Here is a 16,650-nt window from a genome sequence, read left to right as displayed (position 1 = left end):
CACCTTGAGGGTTTTTCTGTTTCATAACACACGGTTGTTATCTCCGGACCGTGTGCGATGCATCATCATGAAAATTTTCCATAGCCCCGGCATTTCACTCCCGCGTTTGACTCCCGCATAGTAAAATTTTCAGTACCCGCGTCATTTCCTCAAACACACCCCACCCCCTCCACACACACACACACACACACACACACACACACACACACACACACACACACTACTAGGGAAAACCTTATACACATAATCTTAGCAGCAGCGCAGCTCAAAAAGAGGCGCTACTGCTACTTAGCAGTAGCGATCTTCCGAAAAGCGCGCTGTTGATGAAAACTTAGCAGTAGCGCTTGATGGATAAACCGCGCTGCTACAAAAATGTACCGACAGAACCCAACAACCTCAGTTTACCAGCAGCACGGTGGTGCGACGCGCACTACTGCTAAAGCGATAGTAGTAGCGCCCTTTTTTTTCACGTCGCTGTTGCTAATTTTGAAATTGTCCTCACGGTTGGCCCGTTTAGCAGTAGCGCATCTTTTTAAAGCGCGCTGCTGATGAACCCTTAGGAGTAGCGCTCTTTTCCTCCCGCGCTACTGCTAAGGCGCAGCACCCCACCACCTTTTCCCCACCCGTCCTCCCCTCCCCTCCCCCATCTCCTCTCCTCCCTTTCCCCTACCTCCCACATCCTCCCTCTCTCACTCTTCTTCTTCCTCAAGACTTCTCCCCCATTACTCTCCCTCTTCTACCTACCTTTCTCTCTCTTCACTACTCCTAGCTAACTACACCACCTCCATTAATGCATCTCCTTTATCTTTTTCCTTCCCTCCACTAGTTGAAGTTGTCTCCCCCGAATTAGCTAGCTAGATAGATGTAGCATTTATTCAAGTGACCTATTTGCCCCCTAACTAGACCTATCTTTGTCAAGAAGAGCTTTGTGCAGTTTTGATCTCCCTACATCATCATCTCCATCGTGTGCTCGATCTCGAGATAGAGGTGATTAAAATTTCATGCTTTTGCAAAATGGAAATATGTGTATGTGTGTGTGATATGATAATTGGGCAATATTATGGAAATTGTGTGTCTGGCATGAGTTGACGCCAAATTGTGCTTTTGAGTTACCTATGTTTTGCGGAAATGTCGATTTATTTCCGTTTCGGCGAATTCCGGGCAAACTCTAGATCTATATATGTCCTATTTTTAGGGAAGGTCATGCCGAATTTTTGTATGACTTTGATGCATGCACGCATTTTTATAATCAATTTGTTTTCTATTACCGTGCATACGTTCATGATGGTCAGTGGAACAATGGTGGACAGGTGGTTGCGGTCGGCGGTGCAGGACATGAAAGAAAATAACCGGACAGAGGTTTTATGTCCGTGTCGAAAATGCAAAGGAATAGTTTGGCTCGAACCCTATGACAATGGTCTTGTCGAAGCGCACCTGCTCATGACTGGTTTCATGGATGGCTATACTCGGTGGATAATTGAAGATGAGGATGACGATGTTGAGGACGCCGACGGGGCAGGCAATGATGACACGGGCAAGACGAAGAGATGATCGATAATGGCGGCGAGGAAGAGGCCAGACATGGCGGCAGAGAAGGGGCCAGACATGGAGGAGGAGAAGGGGCCGGACGTGGCGGTGGAGAGAACGACGTGGACTCCATGCAGCAGAGTTCGTCGGTACTAAGTTCAATCGTGCGGGACCCTCATGTTCAAGCATTGCTTTGCAAGGAGACGAGTACTGAGAGAGCTGCTTCTAGAGAGGAGGCTAAGCTGGAGCAACTGGTAGTAGACTCGAACACTCCATTGTATGATGGTTGCAATCCTGAGGTGACCCGCTTGAGTTTCATGCTCCAACTCCTGAAGACGAAGGCTAAAAACAAATGGACCGACACTAGCCTCGATGAGCATCTCAAGTACCTAAAGGATGTTCTTCCCGCGGGGAATCTATGTCCTACTAGTGTTGATGAGGCCAAGAAGATCGTGTGCCCTCTTGATCTTCCACACGTTAGATACCATGCATGCATCAACGATTGCACAATTTATCATAAGGAGCACGCGGAAAAAACAAGCTGTCCAGTCTGCAATGCTTCTTGATACAAGAAGGCCGGGAAGAAATGTCCCCAGAAAGTTGTATGGTACTTACCGATCACTTCCCGTCTTCAGCGGTATTTTGTAGATCCCAAGGAAGCAAAGCTAATGCGCTGGCACGCGGAGAGGAAGAAGACCTATGATGGAGATGATCTGAAGCTGAGACACGTCAAGGATGGAAGCCAGTGGAGAGCGTTGAACAACTTCTATCGGTATTTCAAATGTGATGCAAGGAATATTGTGCTCGGCGTGTGTACCGATGGCATGGATCCGTTTGGCAACCAGGACACCAACCATAGCACATGGCCCGTGTTTGTATGGATGTACAACCTCCCCCCCCCGGTTGTGCATGAACTCGAAGTACATTCACATGAGCATGCTTATTCAAGGGCCGAAACAACCAGGAAATAATATTAATTTGTATCTGGGGCTACTTCAAGAGGAGATAGACACATTATGGAAAATACCGCCCAAGACATGGGACGCCAGCAAATGCGAGTATTTCTACATGAGAGCCGCGTTGATCACGGCGGTGCACGACTATCTCGGTTACGGATATGTCGCGGTGCATGGATGATACGACGTCTCAGCAGCTAACGTCAAGGAAAGATGGCGGGTCTGGGAAAATCGTGTACATGGGGCATCGAAGATGGCTCGAACAGGATGACCCGTGGAGAAACCGTTGAGATCTATTCAATGGTCACACTGAGCATCGATGACCTCCACTTAAGCGGAGCGGTGCCAAAATCGATGAGCTGTTGAAAAACTGGAAGGAGTGCCCCAAGCCGGGAAAGACGATGAGAAAGGTGTCGGAGCCGCTGCTAAAGGTATGGAAGACAAGGTCTCTGTTCTAGGACTTGGAGTACTGGCACAAACTCGATACACCTCATTGCCTTGATCAAATGCATATCTGTAAGAATGTCCTTGAGAGCTTGCTCGCAACACTGATGAACATGCCGGATAAGACTAAGGATGGGCCGAAGGCAAGAAAAGACTGGCAATATTTGAAAATCAGGGAAGATCTGCACATGCCTCCCCGTAAAATGGCAGACGATACAGAGACGGAGACAGAGGCACGGGATAAGAAGGGCAAGAAAATAAAGAAAGAGGATTATTGCCCCCTTCTTGCTTCACCTTAAGTTAGGCTGAGATCGATCAATTCTTTAAGTGCCTTACCGGAGTCAAAGTTAGTTCCGGTTACTGTGGCAAGATAAGCAGATATTTAGACACGGACAAGAAAAGGTTTAGTGAGATGAAGTCCCATGATTGTCATGTGATGATGACGCAGATACTACCTGTTGCCCTTAGAGGGATAATGGACAAGCACGTCCGTGACACGCTTATTGGTCTCTGCAACTTTTTCGAGGTCATCTCTCGAAAGTCGATCAGTGTGAAGCAGCTTCGAAGGCTATAGGAAGAGATCGTTGTGATACTGAATGAGCTTGAGATGTACTTCCCGCCCGCGTTCTTTGACGTGATGGTGCATATGTGTGTCCATATTGTGGACGACATAATAGACCTGGGGCCGTCATTTCTGCACAACATGATGCCGTTTGAGAGGATGAATGGGATCATCAAAGGATTCGTTCATAACATGTCCCGTCCAGATGGAAGCATCGTCCAGGGCTATCTGACACAAGAGTGCATCTCTTTCTGCGAGAATTTTCTATATGGCGCAGACTTGTAGCCACCTGATGTTAGTGTTGGTTTGCCCGTTAACAAGCACGATGGGAAGCTCAAAGGAGAAGGTCACTCCAACGGTCGCAGGGAACTGCACATGGCATACTCAGATCGATGCAGCGACTTTGACAGAGCAAACTTGGTAGTGCTACAACACCTAGACGAGGTAGATCCTTTCGTGGCACTGCACAAAGAAATTATCGCAAAGAAGTATCTTGATCGGGGGGTATGCAGGACGGACACCGAAGTTACTAGAGAGCACAACTCCACTTTCCTACATTGGTTCAAAGAGCATATTATTGCTAATCCCCTGGAGGAGGTCTCTAAGGACGGATTGCTCATATACACCTTAGCACATGGCCCCTCGCTCAACCTCGTAACCTATCAGGCATACGATATCAACGGATACACGTTCTACACGGAGGCCAAAGATATGGACAGTGATGATCAGAACTCAGGGGTGACGATGGAATGCATGACCGGGAGCGACAACAACGCAACTGAAAGATTTTACGGAAGGGTCGAGGAGATCTGGGAGCTTGACTACGCGGGATTGCACAACACGACAATGTTCCGTGTCAGATGGGCTAAGAATGTCGAAAGAGAAAACCGGAATTTCACTACCATGACTATACCCGATGCAAAGAGCGCTACCGTGAACGCTATCGCAAACAACGAGCCATGGGTACACGCTAAGCACGTGACACAATGCTTCTTCATAACTAACCCGCGCAATCCCAGCTGTGTTGTCGTGAGGAGAGGCAAAAGGAACATCATTGGAATGGATGGAGTCACCAACGAGGAAGACTACGATCAGTACGGCAACCCAATGAGGGAATATGATGATGATGATGAAGTATACGTCATAAGAAGAATCAATACTACATTACCTAAGAAAAATCATACTCCATGGAAAAGGCAAAGTCACAATGACGGGCTCAATTATTCTTCAACGGACAAGAAGGGAAAGAAGCTGACTCAAAAACGAAAACGTCAACGCTGAGGAACCGTATGTTATCGGTCAAATGATGTAATATATATGTTCCTGTTTTGTATACACACTTAGCCATTATTATGCATGGGTCCAATGATGTAATATATATGTTCCTATTTTGTATACATATTTATAACCGTCAAATGATGCAATATATATCGCCTTCCCTTCGTTCACTGCTCTCGGAAAAAAAAAGAAAAGTGAGAGAAAATAAAGGAAAAGAAAAAGGAAAACTGGTAATAGTAGTAGCGGTTTACTGAAAAAGAGGTACAACTAGTCAAGGTAGTAGTAGCGGTTTCCGTATAAAACCGCTATAGCTGCATGTAATAGTAGTAGCGCGTTTGGCCTAAATGTGCTACAACTACGTCCACTTAACCCAAAATCCTCACTCTCTCTGCTTCATCCCGCCTCTTTTCCACTACAAGAAATATGTCAACTAGTGACCTTCTGTCAGTGACCCTGGAAGAATTGGTCATAGATCTATGACCATTTCAGACCAATTGGTCAAAAGCTGTTCGGGGGGCTCCAAACCCTAAACCATTGCGACCGTTTTGGTCAGAAAGGTCATAATTTCCTTACACGAAATGGTCACAAAGCAAACAGTGCTAGTCCGCTGCCTTATTTCTAGTTGTTAGTGACCAATATAGATGGTCATAGCTTGTAGATTGTGGTGGGTTGTGATGACTAGGTGCCATCTCATCAGTTTTGCCTATGTGTCATGTCCATGTGGCAGTTTTTGCCCTAGGTTGTGAAGCAATCTATATTTCTGTTATTCCAAAAATTCTCAAAAAATTCTCATAAATGTTTTGGATCATATCTTCATCAAATATGTCAAAAACATTCCTTGCGTAGTTAAAAAAATAATTCGAAAATATTATTTTCCTATTCTGTTCAGAGCAGCATTTTGTGAAGGAAGTACCACTTTGGCATGGCCAAATGGTATCCATTTTCTACAGTGCTTTCCTATGCCCAAATAACCATCCTCCACCAAATGCCAGCTCAATCCATTCATTATTTTGAGCCCAGCTTCAACATTCGTATTTATGTCCAGTGTGGTACTTTGTAAAGCAAGTACCACCTAGGCTCCTCCTTTTGAGGTGAAAATTTGTGAAGACGGTCTTCTTAGTAATTGATCATCCCCAGCCAAAACTCATGCCCATTAGCCATTGGCATTTCTCGTACCACAAATCAAACACTTGGCTGCTTATTCATGTTTGAGCATCGATCGGTCTCCTCGTGAGAATCTTATGTTGTGATTTTCTTCCTAGAACCTACCTGGGGAGTGCCCAACCCACTAGACATGCCTAGGCTGCCAAGAACACATGGCAACGCCACCGTTATGCGGTGACCTCGCGACGGGCATGCGAGCTTACGCGCTCTAGAATTGGGCCCCTCGGCCACCGTCCAAACCTCGATGTCTCGCCATCAAACCATGTATTTCTAATTAAATAGATACTTATTTACCTAGAAATGATTTTTGGAAAAAATAAAGAGCAAACTATGAGGCAGCTATAGTTCAAATTTGACCCACTTCCAGCTGAATCGATGGGAATTTGTCTTTTTCACCATAGGTGGATCAAAATTTTTGACACCCAACCATTTTGTCAATTGTGCATTAAATATGGCCTAGTATTTTATAAAATTGATTAGGTCCTATTTTGCAACAAATATATGGTAGGTCCTTCACAAAAAAAACTCATTTCAAGCACTCAGAAAATGGAAAATGGTTTTTTCGTCCAAAGAAAATGAAAACTTCCTTAGGCAACATTGTTTGCCATTCCAATATGCACCCTTGTGCACAATATGAGATCATTTGAACAAACTATGCCATGAATGTGGCCATAAGATTGATCATTTGGCTTGAAAGCCATGAATCTTCACACTTGATAGCTCATTTCTGAGAACACTTTTTTAAAATAATTACCGTATTACAAGTTTATTATTTTTCCTGGAAACTTGGTCACATATAATGACACAATGCGAAGGTTTTCCAATTTTTGATTTTTTTTGAATTTTTTATGCCCGTTTCAAAATGCGGTCAAAACGGCGGGCTTGACCGTTCCTAGCTAGTGGTTGAATCTTGGATTTTTTTGGTGTTTCTCTGATTAAATAGATACTTATGTACCTAGAAATGATTTTTGGAAAAAATAAAGAGCAAACTATGAGGCAGCTACAGTTCAAATTTGACCCGTTTCCAACTGAATCGACGACAATTTGTCTTTTTCACCAGAGGTGGATCAAAACTTTTTCACCCAACCATTTGGTCAATTGTGCATTATATATGTCCTAGTATTTTATAAAATTGATTTGGTCCATTTTTGCAACAATTATTTGTTAGGTCCTTCACAGAAAAACCTCATTTTGGGCACTCGAAAAATGGAAAATGAATTTTCCGTGCAAAGAAAATGAAAACTTCCTTAGGCAACATTGTTTGGAATTCCAAGATGCACCCTTGTGCACAATATGATATCATTTGAACAAACTATGCCATGAATGTGGCCATAAGATTGATCATTTGGCTTGAAAGCCATGAATCTTCACGCATGATAGCTCATTTCTGAGAACACTTTTTTAAAATTATTACCGTATTACAAGTTTATTATTTTTCCTGGAAACTTGGTCACATATAATGACACAATGTGAAGGTTTTCCAATTTTTTGTTTTTTTTGAATTTTTTATGCCCGTTTCAGAATGCGGTCAAAACGGCGGGCTTGACCGTTCCTAGCTAGTGGTTGAATCTTGGAATTTTTTTGGTGTTTCTCTGATTAAATAGATACTTATGCACCTAGAAATGATTTTTCGTAAAAATAAATAGCAAACTATGAGGCAGCTGCAGTTCAAATTTGACCCGCTTCCAACTGAATCAGCGGGAATTTGTCTTTTTCACCAGAGGTGGATCAAAACTTTTTACACCCAACCATTTGGTTAATTGTGCATTAAATATGGCCTAGTATTTTAGAAAATTTATTTGGTATAATTTTGCAACAATTATTTGGTAGGTTCTTCATAAAAAAACCTCATTTGGGGCACTCGGAAAATGGAAAATGATTTTTTCGTCCAAAGAAAATGAAAACTTCCTTAGGCAATATTGTTTGCCATTCCAATATGCACCCTTTTGCACAATATGAGATCATTTGAACAAACTATGCCATAAATGTGGCCATAAGATTTATCATTTGGCTTGAAAGCCATTGATCTCCACACACGATAGCTCGTTTCTGAGAACACTTTATTAAAATAATTACCATATTACAAGTTTATTATTTTTCCTGGGAAGTTGGCCACATATAGTGACACAATGCGAAGGTCTCCCAATTTTTTGAATTTTGTTGAATTTTTTATGCCCGTTTCAAAATACGGTCAAAACGGCGAGAATGACCGTTCCTAGCTAGTGGTTGAATCTTGGAATTTTTTTGGTATTTCTCTGATTAAATATATACTTATGTACCTAGAAATGATTTTTGGAAAAATGAAGAGCAAACTAGAAGGCATCTACAGTTCAAATTTGACCCGCTTCCAGCTGAATCAACGGATATTTGTCTTTTTCACGAGAGGTGGATAAAAGATTTGGACACTCAACTATTTGGTCATCTGTGCATTATATATGGCCTATTATTTTAGAAAATTGATCTGGTAAAATTTTACAACAAATATATAGTATGTCCTTCACAAAAAAACTCATTTTGGACACTTTAAAAATGGAAAATGGTTTAAAAAAACTAATTTCTCCTAACTCTTTTAAAAGATATTTGTCTTATTTCGATTTGTCATTATTCCTGAAAACTAAGGTCAAATTTGATGAAACATGAGAAGGTATTTTATTTTTATTTTTATTTTTCAGATCATAAAATAGCCAATATGATTTAGCAACTTACTTTTAGTCGATTACGACCAATTTAGATGGTCAAAAAATGTAGTACTGGTATACTGCATTCTGATTGGTCCAGGAGCATCTCACGCGGATTGTGCCTAATCACCATCGGATGCTCCTGGACCCAACGACCCGCCTGTCTCACCCACGTCGCCCAACCCACAACCCGCACTCCCTCCCACGCACCCAACCGCACCCAACCCCTTGTGCCCACTCGCCTCTCTCTCTCTCTCGAACCCTAGCGCTCCACTCCTCCCTGGCCGCCGCCACCTCCGGCGCCCTCTGTCCGGCGAGATCCATACGGATCGATCCCCTCCAATCCGCCACCAACTCCAGCGCCCTCTGTCCGGCGAGATTCATATGGATCGATCCCCTCCAACCCTCCAACCCACGACTCCTCCTCCTCTCCTCCTCTCCGGATCTCTAGATCGACCCAACCGCTTCTCCCCCAATCCCGTCCTCCTCCATGCCGAGTCGAGAGACACTCCCCACTTCCCGCCGAAACCCTAGCCTGAGACCCCTTCCTCCTCGATGGACAACCCCTCCATGGCGGCCGGCGGCAGGGTGCCCTTGGCAGAGGGGGTCCGCGCCGTCGGGGCCTAGATCCGCAACCGCATCCGCGTGGCGCCTGTCGACCGTGTGGCTTCGGCCCTGGCGATGCGATGGTAGCATCGGCCCTGGCGGTGTTGGAGGCGGCGAGCCAGTCCCTGAGAAACCGCGAGATCCTCGGCGCCGTGGGCACCACCGCGGCGGTGCTAAGCACCACCGATGCCGATGGGGTCCAACAAGGCGGACAAGCCGCTGCGGCGGATCGGTGCGTCGTTCGAGCAGCTCGCGGCCGTCGCCAAGCCGCAGTAGCAGCCCGCGATGGCGGTGGGGGACTTCTCGCGTGCCTGCTCCAACGTCTCCGTCCTCTTCGGCTGCCTCGGCATCGCCTTCAAATTTGCCTTGATGGACTACATCGCCAAGGCAAGTGGCCGCTCCTCAGCCCCCCTCTCCTCCCCCGCTACCTGCTCTGCTATTCGGTATGCTACTTCATTGTGCTTGTACTGTATGTGGTAAAATTTCTGGTGATTCCTTCCCGGGACATTGATTTAGTTGTGTGAAGCTGAGAGGTTTGGGATGAAATGACCATTGCTTGTTCAATCAGTAAATTCTTCAGTGTTCTTGGCTTCTTAGTACATGCACATTGAGTACATGCACATTCACATTTATTGTATCTGAATTGTATCAACTTGCCAGTTAGCTAATTACTAAAATCATGTGCACATAACTATGTGAAGTTGATGTTCAACCATTACATGTGATAACCAGGAAGCATATTTTTATCAGTGGACTGCTATTTCTTTTCTTGCTTCTGTTTGCAAAATTAGGTGATCATGGTAGCCTTGTTTTCTTTAGTGTTAAAAAAGTACTAGGCTGCAGTTTTTTAGTGTGTCATCTTTATATGTGTCTTTCGAGTGAACAAACTATGCTAAAGGTAGATCAGGACTTTCATCTGAAGTGGAATTCTATCTTGGGTCTGATCTTTTGAATGAAAAGTTTTAGTTAGAAATACACTGCTTTCTATCTGAAGGGGTGTATAGCTGTGTTGTATGACGTTGTTAGTTTTTGATGTACAAAATTTTGGTAGGTATTCTAGGCTGATGATTGTTGGGACTCTATAGTTATTGAATGGATTTGCTAGCAACAAGGTGCCAGGCACAATTTACTGGTTATGAGAAGACTATAGTTGTGTTATTGTGATATTCAATTTATAGAATTGACTATGTTCTGTTTTTGCTTCAGGTAAACCAAGGTTTTGCTCATGGCTCGTACTAAGCAAACTGCTCGTAAGTCCACTGGAGGAAAGGCTCCTAGGAAGCAGCTAGCCACCAAGGTTTGTGACTGCAATATTGATAGTTTACCTATGTCGTGTCTTTATTTATGGGTTAGGTAAATTGAACTGGGTATAATTTGAACCTCAACCTTCATTGCCAGCTTATGACCAGATATCCTACTGATGTATATGGACTATCATGGTATTATTGTTAATTTTACCATGTGCTCTACTTTGCTTTTTGACAGGCTGCCCGTAAGTCTGCTCCCACAACTAGAGGATGAAGAAGCCTCACCGTTACCGCCCTGGAACTGTTGCTCTTCGGTGTGTAAAATCTTCCAACCTATTCTAGCATGTGTTATAGTTTTGTTTTGAAGTATTCTCAAATGAGTAAATTTTGTGCTTGACTTTGCAGTGAGATCCGCAAGTACCAGAAGAGCACGGAGCTGCTCATCAGGAAGCTTCCATTCCAGAGGCTTGTTAGGGAGATTGCCCAGGACTTCAAGGTGATCAATCAACTTGTGCACTACATTGTGATGCTCCTGTTGTGTCAACTCTTATAGTATGATGAATCAAGTAAACTAAAAGCACCATCCTGTTCTGTCTGTGCAGACTGACCTCCGCTTCCAGAGCCATGCGGTGCAGGCCCTTTAGGAGGCTGCAGAGGCCTACCTGGTGGGTCTCTTCGAGGATCCGTGGCGAGAGGGCTTAAGGTGCTTGCTTTGCCTGTGGGAATGGCTCTGGCGGGCATCTGTGTCTGCTTTTGCTGCTGTTTTTAGTGATTGTTTGGAACTGCTAGCTCTAATTTAACTTACTTCTCGTTCCACTGTTTCTGCTATCAATATTCCCATGGCAATTTAGGTAACTACAGTAATAATGTACAAGAAACATCATTGCATTACAAGTTGGGTTTGAATCTACTTGTTAGCAACTGGGTGCACCCATTCTAGAAATATGATATGTAGATTTGCTTCACAGAACTGATGATGATGCACGTATTTGGAATAGTCCAGTCCATTCTCACAACCAATTAAGTCCAGAGCTCACACCTCTCTGTTGATGATGCACGTACATTCCAGTTAAAGAATAACACAGGATTAATTAATTCTTGGGCTCTTCTAGCCGTGCTTCTTACTCTAGGTTCCAAGTAGAGATTCCTATATACGTATACTTGCTTTGCTGCCGATTCCTGACTCTGTCTGTCTGTTTTGGAACTGTAAAATGCAGTGATGCCAAACATCGCCTCTCCTTCAACTGATTAATTTTCTGCTTGCCAAATAGAGCCTGTGATGTTATCAAAATATTTGCTACTCTTAATGGGTTTATCCCACTTGATGATCTTAACCACCAAGATCTCTGAGGCTCTTATTTCTAGTCTAGTGTTATCAGTACAGTACATCCGCTGTTTGCATGATAGATACATATATGTGACATCAATTTTTCGTTGGATATTTCTGGAAACTAGTTATGTCACATCAATTTCTTGGTTGTCTAGTTTGTTATGTCACATCAATTATATGCTTTTTCTGAGATTGTGTTTTAGCTACTGCCACTTTGAGCTGTTGTAGATTTTAGTTATCAATTACAACAAAGCATTCTTACATTCCAGACTTGATCTTACTACTAAATAGCACCCCCTATTGTTGTTGTTGTTGTTGTTGTTGTTGTTGTTATTCACCCTATCCTTGTTGTTCTGTTTTCTTGTTGGCAGATATTTTGAGTAAATTCAAGACGAAAGATGTTCAAAGAAGCTCCAAGACATTCTTATATAGCAAGTTATGTAATAATAGCTGGGTTATGTGGGAATTTAATGTATCTTTTCTCTGTTTGTGAATGAAATAGTAATTATGTATGTGATTTAATGTAGCTTCTCTCTGTAAATTTCATGTATGTTTCAGAATTACAATTCCCGTTTCATATGAAATAGTAATTATGTATGTGATTTGAAAATGTGTGCAATGAAAACATGACTCATGCGACCCATTTATCAAAATAATTTGAGCACATTTGAAATTTTTGACGTGTGGGACCAGTGTATGATATTATGATATTTATGATATTTGGGACAAATGTAAAACAGTGGAAAATAAAATAGCAAAAAGTAAAAGATCATACGCTGTAAAAGGCCAAATCTAGAAATAAAAAGGCTGAATTGTTGGGCCAGGCCCATGTAGCTAGCAAAAATTAATAGGAAAAATAAATATTTAAAAGGCCGAATTGTTGGGCTCGGCCCATGTAGAAAATCAAATTGGACCGGGCTGAATCTTGTGCCACATCAGATTGCCACGCTGGATGCCTAGGTGGCTTGGGGAGGTTGCTAGTGACCAAAACGCCACAGTAGATGTATTTTGGTCATAAACGTCCATGACCATTCCAGAAGAAAGGTCCCTATAGTCAGTTTACGACCGCTAGCTTTTGACCTTCTGTTTTTGGTCACAAAAAGGTCGCAAATGAAAAACCATGACCTTTCAGTGACCAATAGTGGTGGTCACAAGTTGATATATTTCTTGTAGTGTTCCCCCCAAATCCCCACTCTCTTCCCTCGTCGCACCACCGCGCCCCGGCGCTCGCCCTCGACCCTGTGCTCGCCCCGACCCCGAGGCGCCACGCCTCCCTCCTCTTCTTCCTCCCCTCCCAACCTCGGCCGTCGTCGGGCCTGCCTCCTCGTGCCTGCACCCTCTGTAACCCCCCTCTATCTGCTAGCTAGGGTTCTTCAGTTAATTTACTTAGGTTTTAGTTAGGACAGTAGGTTAATTAGGTTATCTATTTAGTTATGAATTTAGCTAGGTTTTAAAATAGGACAGAAATTTAGGGTTAAGCAATTGTAGTTAAAAGAAAAGGCAACATTTAAGCAATTTTCCAAATCAACATCCCTTGTTAAAGCAAATTTAGGTAGGCTGAATTTAGGTAGGCTGAAATTATATGCAAATTTGCACTGGACATGTGATATGTGGACATGTCATGTTTTGGACATGTCATGTTTGGAATTTGGACATGTGATGTTTTGGTTCAATTTTGGTAAATGATCCGAGTGGCCTATGTTACGCCGGAATGTTGATTCATTTCCGTTCCGGTGAATTTCAGGCGCTCGATATGTCCATTTTTTTAGCAAAGGTCATGCAGAAATTTCCGTGAATTTTGGCATGATTTGTGCTAGATAGTAGGCATATCGAGTGCTGGCACATATATTTCTTTTTATGTCATTTCTCATTTTTTCATACTTTTAGAAATAAACGAGGAGGCTTAATCATAGGAAACATGTCGAACAACGAAGAAACTAGGCCTTCTGACCAAGATGCAGACGAGATGGATTATGAGGGTGAACAAGAGTACCTCGACTATTTGACTGCTAACCAAGGTTTGCAGGTCGGCCTCGATGATGGTACTGACACCGACATCAACACCGACGGTGCCGGCACCAATGGCGGCGCCGAGACCGATGGGGAAGGTACGGTGGGGAAGATACCGGCGGCGAAGGTACCGACGCCGATGCCGCTACCAAAAATAAGAAGCATAAGAAGCAGAGGATACGAAAACCTAACAAACTAGGGATTGGACGACTAGTGATCACAAAGATGGCACCTGGCAAGTGAGCCATTAGAGCCGGAAGAACCTCGCAAGTGCTATGGGAACCAAGTAGGATGCATCCTACGGGAATGCGCGAGCATCAACGACGATGACTTAAGGAGTAAAGAACATTTGACGCAGTTGCTCCTGACGAAGTTGCACAAGAGATTCAAGTTCCCCGACCGGGATGATAACATAGAACAACCGTGGGATGATCCAAAGATGAAAAAGATTAACAATCACGCCATGGGCATATTCAGCAATGATTTGGCCTCCTGGAAAGGGAGGGTGAAACGAGCTATTGAGGCTGGGGAACCCCTGTCCAAGATTCTGGAGAAAATCCGACACTTACGGAAGAGGAGTTCGAAAAGTTCAAGGACACTTGCGCTACCGAGGCAGCCAAGGCTAAGGCTGCGAAATTCAAGAGCCTTCAGCAAAGGAACACGGGGAAGCATCGCCTTGGAAGCCGTGGCTACCTTGGTAAAAGGCCCATATGGGATAAGGAGGACGCGAAACGTGAAGCCGCGGGTATCCCAGACCCCTTCGTGAAGTTCACCAACCCCTTGGAGCGTGACTTCATCAGGGCCCGCTACAAGTGGGACAAGGAAAAAAGGTTTTTACACGGACCAGATCACAAGGAAATTGATTAGACTACTAGTAATTATTCTTTTACCACCTTACATTTAGCTCCATATCTAGTCGACTACACATTCCTAAATGGTTCATGCTCCTTCTGCAGGAGAAGCAACACCGGCTTGCAGCCGAAAGCCCTACTTCTCTGATGAGGCCCAAGTGGGACACCCCTCTCAACCGGGCCTTGAACAAACTTAAGGGACTCCTTTTGGACCAGCGACCGGCGCTGGAGACGGTGCCACGTGGAAGGTGTTTTACAACGAAGGCCCAGAGGCCAAGAAGCAGAAAAATAAGTTTAGTCAGGCGGACATCAACGAGAAGGTGAAGCTTGCGGTCGAGAAAAAAACAGCTGAGGACGCGAAAAAACAGCCGAGGAGAAAAATGAGTTGCTACAGCAGGCAGTGAATGCAGCTGTAACTGCTTGCAGAAATGATTTTGCTACTAACTTGGTTCCAGCTATCATCAACTGGACGAAGAAAAATCCAGACAAAACGGTACATGATTTCCCATTGCCCAGTTTCGGCACGAGCAACTCCGTGAACAACAACACCACCGCACCATCACTTGGTCACGCAACTGGGCCGCCTCTCCCACCCGCTCCCACTCATAGTAGCCCGTCCTCAGTCTCTGGCGTGCTAGGTGGGCCTTCGTCTTTGGATGAGCTCAACGCCCTCATGGTAATTACATGTCGCACCAACACACACACACACACACACACAGAGACACACACACTCACACACACACACACACACACACACACACATATATATATATATATAATATTCCATTTTCGTTGCCTTTCGGATGTTTTACGCCACAGACATGTGTTTGCAGGCCGACGAAACCCCGTGCACCATACTCTACTTGATCAAAGGCCAGAAGGTGGACGTGGGAAAGGGGGTGATAGTGAACCCATTGCAACCCACGTTCCACAACCAGCCGATCCCCGCTGGGCACTTCTGGGTTAACTTGTCCAGTGTGAAATCGGGGCACGAGGATTTGCCTCCTCCAGTACGGCATGTGGGAGAGGACGACGAGACCCCGCTGCGGATTGGAAGCTGCAAGGGTTGGGTGCTGCTATGGTCGAGGAATCTTCTTCATCTGGAGCAGGCCGAGAGCACACCAATAACCACACATCAACAAGCATGTGCGGAGACCATCACCCCGCCTATGCAATTACCAGCTCTTGTAGTGTCGGGTGAGAGCGGTGGGCGACGTGATGAAGGGGGTGCAATAGTACTGGCTGATGTAATCGGTCCTGTAGAACAGAGAATGGATGATGATGAGACGGAGGTCGACCCAATGGCTTTCCTCAATACAAACGCGCATGACTGTGACATAGATATGATGAGTCAACCATATGATGAATTAGGCTATCAGCATGTTAATGAGGATATGGATGATATGCCCGGGCAAGAAGGTCGTAGCAGGGATTGCAAGAAGTCTCTCTTCATGAAATCCTCACTGGACGACACCTGAAGATGCCGCCTCAACACAGGCTCAACTAGCCGGGGGTCGTACAATGCTTAGCCCGACAACACTGGGGCAGGGGTTAAGGAAGGGTCTGGAAGGTGTGCCCAATAAAAAGGAGTGGAAGAGACTGGGGAAGATAGCTACCTCCAAACAAGCCAGAGCACATAGCAGCCAGACGATGGATTCTGAAGAGCGTGTACCCGTGAAAGGTGCAGCCATGTTCCATCTCATGGGCGAGCTGATGCTACCGCTGAAACCGCCGGAGGCACTATCAGGGGATCTCAGGAGACTGCACGACCATTTGCTGTCGACTGAGAAAAGCCTACTAGCCTCGAAGGATCCAGGATATCCGACATACGCGGCTCGTGTGCCTGAGGGGAAGTGCTACATCGACACACGGCCCGCAGAGGTGTTCTTCCTGTGGTTTGACCATATCTTTGAGATGTTTCTGACAAGGCGGCTCGATTTTATAACCGTCCGCCTTTTTGTGCTACATATGAGCTCCGTCATGAAGAGAGAAGAAGT

At 44.6% G+C, this 16,650-nt stretch overlaps 1 non-coding gene and 1 pseudogene across 1 annotated transcript; both read left to right on the top strand.

Annotated features, from left to right (window-relative positions):
* The first annotated feature begins 10,425 nt into the window (after nt 1-10,425).
* Nucleotides 10,426-11,710, top strand: LOC119350612 (annotated as a pseudogene).
* A 23-nt stretch (nt 11,711-11,733) lies between these two features.
* LOC119351510 lies at nt 11,734-11,816 on the top strand. The gene has a single exon (XR_005169995.1). It is a non-coding gene; the product is annotated as a small nucleolar RNA SNORD24 (small nucleolar RNA).
* The last annotated feature ends 4,834 nt before the right edge of the window (nt 11,817-16,650 follow it).

The sequence above is a fragment of the Triticum dicoccoides genome, chromosome 1B (assembly GCF_002162155.2).
Source record: "Triticum dicoccoides isolate Atlit2015 ecotype Zavitan chromosome 1B, WEW_v2.0, whole genome shotgun sequence".
NCBI lineage: Eukaryota > Viridiplantae > Streptophyta > Magnoliopsida > Poales > Poaceae > Triticum > Triticum dicoccoides.
This window is presented reverse-complemented; position numbering and strand designations above follow the sequence as displayed.